The following is a 7,265-nucleotide window of genomic DNA, read 5'->3' on the forward strand; positions in this document are numbered from 1 at the left end:
ATAAATTCTACCTATGGCATCAATGTTACATTTTGAATTAGCCCTAATACCCATAGACTTCACTGATTTGTTTTCATTAAAATTTTTATTTATTCTGCAATATTATTGAACACTTCTCTGTACTAGGGATTTTAGTCAGACTTTAAATATACATATGGGAGTCATCTGCCTAGAAGTGATGATCATTAAAAAAGAAAGGATGAGTTCACTGAAGCAAGAAATGTACAAAGAAGAAAACAAAATAAAAATAGGCCATTTAGAGTCTAGTAATGAAAACAAGATTAAAGTTGGCAAAAAAAAAAAGTGGGAGAAGTACAAACTAATACATTTTTACCAAAGCCAGAGCTTTAAGAGATTGGAATAAACAATAGTATTAAATATGGCAGAGATTTTATGGAGCATAAAAACTAAGAAAGATATTTAGAAGACCAATTGTACGAATGTTTCACAAATAAAAATGACCTTTTTGAATGACAAAAAATACATTTTAAAGTATGATACATCTTATCCTTTTCAAAACTTTATCCTGAGATTTTATCTTTATCCTGAGATTTTCCCTAGCTCTTTCAGCTTACATTAAAAGTTCCATCTCAGTTAGAGTTTGTATTACTCCTAAAATAAGCCTACACTCCTGTTTCAGGATATTACAAACTTGAACTTTTTTTTGACTCTCCTCTCTGTTTTCTTACCACTTGTACAGCTCTTGATTATTGCCCTATTAATTATTACTTTACAGTTTCTAGAGTCATCTTACATTTGGACATGATGAAATCTGAACATATTTCAATTGTTTCTGAAATCAGGGTTATTTCATCTTTGGTATGGAGTTTATAAGTAACTTGTATAGTCTGTCCTTCCTTTTCAAAATACAGATTCACATACTATCTCAGAATCATTTTATTTTATCCCTTTCAAAGATAAGATAAACAAGGAAGGCAAAAAACATTTCTCCTCTTATGATTAAGAAAAGCCACCAATTATTAATTAAGATTATATTTATGTGAACATGGAAACTTTGCATTGATTTTTTGATCAAATGTATATAAAAAGTAAAAACTAATTCTAAGCTAAACTTATGAAAAGGAAAATTCTCTAGCCTATATCTTCTTTTCCAATTCCTACTCCCAGGAAGCAACTACTTTGAATGCCATTTAGTTGATTGTTATGTTATTTACCTAATATTTTTAAATAACATGCTATTGCTAGGTATTTGTTTTTTCTTTTAGTTTTAATTGTCATGATAGTACTTCACATTATAGAAGATGAGGATTTAGCTTTCTCATATTATTACTCTTAGACTCAGGAAAGTGAGGCTCTTACCTTGGCCCTGTCCCTCAATGGGTTTTGGTGTCTAAGTGTTTTTCTTCTGCCAAGGACTTACCTGATCTGGCAGTGCCTCCCAGGTGGAGCACTTCAAGCTAGGACCAGGTCTCAAGTGGACACAGGTGTCAGTTTTTCATCTTCAGGATTCTTTCTCATCTAAATCTGTGTCTAGGGTCAATCAGATGGCCTAAAGTTTCAGGATTCATGTCTACAAGGATTTCCCAGGCCCCTAAGGCCAGAGCTAGTGGCACAGGGTACCCTGGAGTATAGGTCATTCTTGCCAGATGATGTGCTATTTCTTTCTGAAAATCATGGGACTTTGGGCTGCAACACTACTATGATACACTGAATTTTGATGACACTCACGTAAAACACAGGATGCCCTCAGGGTTCTGGACTACCAGTGCTAGAACCCTAGACTGGAGGATTGAAAGCAGCTTTGCTCTTGAGCTGTGTGTGAGGACCCATTTATGAGCTCTGGCCTATCTATGCTTAGACCCCAGTGCAACCTCTGGTTTAGAGCTCCTGAAAGAGTGCATGCATTCTTTACCCTGTGGACCCCAGCAGTGAAACACAGGACGGTCACCCCACACTCTCTTCATACTCTGCACCACAGGTCAGACATTCAGTTAGGAGTGGTCATTCTATATCTTCTGACAGTCTTTAGGAATGTCACTTGGCAATGTCAGCAGACTCTTCTGATCAATTTCTTTTCTTGTCTCCAAGCTATTGTGCTCTCATGAGTTGATTGTAAAATTTACTAAAAATGAAAAGCACAATTATTGCACCAAGAGGCCCACTCCTCCCTAAGTCCATTGTCCCTTTGCCAGTCCTCCATACTGGTGGTAAGGTGGAAAGCAATAGTGTCATCAATATTTAAAGATATCTCATTCTAGGAATGCAATGATAGCTGAAAGAGTTCAAAAGAAGACTGTCAAGATCTGAGAAGGGTCAATATTTTATTCTAATACTTTCAAGCTAATAAGTTAGTCTTTTACTATTTCAAGGATTGTGGAAAATAAAATAAGATGCCTGGGTCAGAGATAAAAGTCTTTGTTTGTATATGGTCCAAAAAATGACAAACCAGATGATGGGTCAATAAAGTCAACCAAGTAGCCTTCAACATAGAAATTTCCTTAGCACCGTTGAAGAACTTTTCCAAGAGCATTTCTCTTTCATTTTCTACCTCCTCACTCCAGTCATATCATTCTTAGTTTTCTGTGTTACAGTCAAAATCATTAGTTTGTTGGTGGCTACTTCTGGAAATAGTGGTTCAAAATCTCTTCACAGCAATTCCGGATATGTTTGGATTGCACACTCTACTCTGGCATTTTCAAAGTAAGTTTCTGCACTGTTAATTTATTGCTCAAAGGTGCATCATTACCCTGAAATTCATTCACATATTGTGCCATAACAAACTTATGTCTTTCACTGGATAAAGGTTCTGCTAGAACATCAGGTAAAGTTTTATGAACTTAGCTTTTCTTCTGTGATGCAGTCCCATTGAGGTGACAATAAAACCTATGTTCCCAGGAGCCTGGAATCTCTGATCTTGAGGTACAAATGGTCCCATAGTTTCATCAGGCAAAACTGTTCGACAGCAGATATCTGTAGGTGCAGTGGCCACATGAGACTCATCAGAACCTGAAGATCCTGCAGTTGAAAATGCTCTGGGATTGACAACCCTTTTAACTAAAGTGCAAAATCCTGGGAGATAGGAAACCAGTACGGCTCTGTTACAGAGCACTTCACTCTTTATGACAGTCTCTAGGTCCATCCACATCTCTGCAAAGGGCACAATTTCATTCCTTTTTATGGCTGAGTAATATTCCATTGTATATATGTACCACATCTTCTTTATCCATTCCTCTGTTGATGGACATTTAGGTTGCTTCCATGTCCTGACTATTGTAAATAGTGCTGCAATGAACATTGGGGTGCATGTATCTTTTGGAATTATGGTTTTCTCAGGGTATATGCCCAGTAGTGGGATTGCTGGGTCATATGATAGTTCTATTTTTAGTTTTTTAAGGAACCTCCGTACTGTTCTCCATAGTGGCTGTATCAATTTACTTTCCCACCAAGAGTGTGTAAGAGGGTTCCTTCTTCTTCACTTCCTCTCCAGCATTTATTGTTTGTAGATTTTTTGAAAATGTCCATTCTGATTGGTGTGAGGTGTTACCTCAGAAAGGCAGATGAACACTATTGACATTTAGGATCCTCTATTGAGGATCTTCACTGCTGTAAACTGATTCATCACAGTCTTTGGGGTATCCATACGGTTGAAGGAAGTATCTTCACTAATGTAACACCAGACTGCCATATTATGAAGAAATTAAGTGGAAACTAGCAGTAATGTCAACTTATTTGCTCTGCTATTTGTAACATTTGGGATGATAAACATATAGATGATAAACATCTATAAACATTTTCAAAGGCTTCAGTTTATAAAATTTACTTCCTTGAAGGTATTTATTTCAATGTTTATGAATTTACAATATTGGCAAGTGGTTTGTGATTTTTAAATTTCAAATGTTCATCCATATTATCATTAAATACATCTTGAGCACATCCACATTGTAGAGAATGTGGTAACTAACATGTAATCAGGGTATGATCTCATATTGTTATTTTTCCCCTTAATTGGAAAAACCTCAGTTTTAATTATTTTTCTCCAAAAATAAATCATACATTTGGTTATCAAAAAAAATCTTTGTTACTCATAGCAGAGCAAGCAGCATGAGTATACACATATTTATGTCAGTTCCCTGACTGACCTCCAATTTCTACTGGTTGTGCAAAGAAGAGCAGATGACACCTGCACACACAGGGATACAGACCTTTTATAATGGGCAATAAGCATCTGTGCCTTTTGTCTGAAGAAAGACAGTATTTCTATCTTATGAGGTAGCAGAATAGTGGATTCTATTTCTATGTTATAAAATTTCAAACCGTAAATTTAATATAAACAGGAAACAGAATATCATTTAGGTCTTCCTTCTGGATGAAACTTGCATTTGTGATCAACGTTAAACAAGCTCAGTGATAATCTTTGGGAGAGTTATTGAAAGGCAGTGTTCCCTGGCAGAGCCATAGATGACATAGTATCATGAGTAACAATAAGTCTGAAGACTTATTTTGGGGGAGGGAGGAGGTTCTCACTGATTTTTGAATCTGTGGCTTCATGTTGTTCATTGCTTTTTTAACTTTCTCAGATAATACTTCTTCAAACTTGACTTCTGCCCCATTCTCTCCTCTTCTTGCACATCATTACGTGTGTATAAGGCCTTCTCCTGAATATTTTCTGTTACTTTGTTTTCTGTGTCTTGCACTCTTATTTTTCTTATTGCATTAGTCTAGATACTTAATTCTGACCTAGTTTTGTTCACTAGTTTACTTTTATTGTACTAATCTAAACTGAAATATATCCTTTGAGTTCTTAGGTTCTGTTATAATTTATTTTTTTTAGTTCAGACTTTTTCTTGAATACACAAATTTGTCCTTTATATCCTTTGATAAAATGATCAGAGCTATTTTAATGTCAGTCTGATAATTCCAGTATTGTATTTTCCCATGTTGTTCATCTATTTTTATTATTTTTGCTATTTTTATTTATGCCTTTAGTTCCATTGTACTACTAGTTATTTCTAATCTTGGTGGGACATTATGGCCCAACATTGTAGGAATGATTGAGGCCTCAGATAACATAATCTCCCTCTGGGAAGAATTTACATTGATTGTGATAGATAATTCTCATGACTTTTTTTTTTTATTGAAGTATAGTTGATTTACAATATTTTGTTAGTTTAAGGTATATAGCTCAGTGATTCAGTTATTTATTTATTTATTTATTTATTTGTAGATTACATTTCATTACAGGCTATTAAAAGATACTGAATGTAATTCACTGTGCTATAGAGTAAATCCTTGTTGCTTATCTATTTTACATATAGTAGTTTGTATCTGCTAATCTCATACTCCTAATTTGTCCCTTTCCCTCTCTCTCCACACCCTGGTAACCATAAATGTGTTTCTATGTCTGTTAGTCTGTTTCTATTTTGTGTATAGATTCATTTGTACAACTGTTAACCCTTCTAGACTTCAGACTATACTACAAAGCTACAGTAAGCAAAACAGAATGGTACTGGCACAAAAATAGACACAGAAATCTATGGAATAGATTAAAGAGCCCAGAAATAAACCCACACATCTGATGACTTTCTCCATACACCTCTTCTGCCTCTTCTCAGTCATAAAACTTTCTAATTCAGAAGAGGAGATGTGTACATACACAAACACACACACACACCTCTTTCATTAAAAATAAACCTGCCTGGGAAAACCTAAAAAAAAAACCCAGAAAACGAATATAAAGAAAATTCTAAGCTTCCAAATGAGCAAAAGATCGTTTAAAAAGGTGGGAGAGGCAATAAAACATTTTACCACTACAAGAGAAAGTTAGAAAAGAAAAAAATAATTTAAAAAGTGGTGAATTATAAACACAAAATTTTATGATAGAAATAAGTGGATAAATTAGATATCAACAAATATGGTCTCCACCGATACACATATACACAATGCAAAAAAAGACATAATTTCATTATAAATTGAACAAATCCACTTATATAATCATATTTTAATACATATTTCAGAACATGATAGTTGAATATAGCAGGGTTATGTAAGATTTCATCTAGTTAATATAAAACCCATTTAATATTCTACACCTATGAGTAAATTCACATGTAATTAAATATAATTTATTAGTTTACAAACTGAATTTCAGATTCTTTCAAGATAACAATATAATATAATCTATGTTCCTTTAACCACAATCAAATTAGAAGCATTGTAATAGATTTTATCACTGCTGTGCAATGTTATTTGTCCTTTTATGCAGGAGAGATAGAATCTCCTGGACTTCTAAATTCCATGTTTTGCCATTTGATTTACTTGGGTGAATTAAATGTGAATGGAATCAATATGCAGACTGCAAATTTTGAGCATTGTTTTTAGCTTTATTGAAATCTGCTTGACACCAAACATTGTGTAAGTTTAAGGTGTACAATGTGATAATTTGACACACCATATATTGCAAAATTGTTACTACAGTAAGGTTTGTTAACACATCCATTACCACACAAAAGTACCTTTTTTAATATGTAGTGTTTAGTCTCATACAAAAACATTAGTCTACAACCTTCGATTGTTGACTTTATCTTTTTGGAATAAGTTGCATAAGTTTTTAACATCAGTACCAAGGAATTTAAGGAAGAGAGATTTATCCCAGGCTCTAGCAGATATTTAAAAATATAATACTCATTTAATATAAAAATCTAATATTTTTCAGAGAAGAAGACACATTTCCAGCACCATAATCCCTTTTAAGTACTTATCAACCCATGATTGTTCCTAACTTTTGCAGAAGGCTTATCAAATTCAACACCAAAGCACATGCCACTTATTGATCTTAATATAATAATAAAGTCAGACAACTCTTTTGTTCCCAAACAGTCATATTTATTTCCAGAATTCTCAGATGCTTTCTTATCTGGAGGAGAAAAAAAAAAAACTCCAGAGAAACAACTATCTCTTAGAGAAACAGATATTCACCAACTTTGCTTTTTTTCCTATTAAACAGTAATGTTCACAGGGTTTTAGTCAATTATTAAAAATATTGCTAACAGTTTTCTAGTCACAATGTGTTCTGTTTGGTAAACCAAAATGGTTGTTACAATCTATCAATTGTAAACTGAAAACAGAAAATATGCTTTGAAAGTGAGGAATACCAAAATATTGGGTGATTCCTAAAGGGTATAAATAGTGTTATTTACATTGTTTCATGAATGAAAGGTAATTTACCAATAGATAACAACATTTTGAGTAGTTTTAAAAGCACTGCACTGAAATTTAAATTATGTATTTACTGAAAAGTAAATTCA

At 33.7% G+C, this 7,265-nt stretch overlaps 1 pseudogene; it reads right to left on the reverse strand.

The window, feature by feature from the left end:
• Positions 1-2,360: 2,360 nt before the first annotated feature.
• LOC102995322 (methylmalonic aciduria and homocystinuria type D homolog, mitochondrial-like) lies at positions 2,361-3,646 on the reverse strand (annotated as a pseudogene).
• Positions 3,647-7,265: the final 3,619 nt, after the last annotated feature.

The sequence above is a fragment of the Physeter macrocephalus genome, chromosome 15 (assembly GCF_002837175.3).
Source record: "Physeter macrocephalus isolate SW-GA chromosome 15, ASM283717v5, whole genome shotgun sequence".
NCBI lineage: Eukaryota > Metazoa > Chordata > Mammalia > Artiodactyla > Physeteridae > Physeter > Physeter macrocephalus.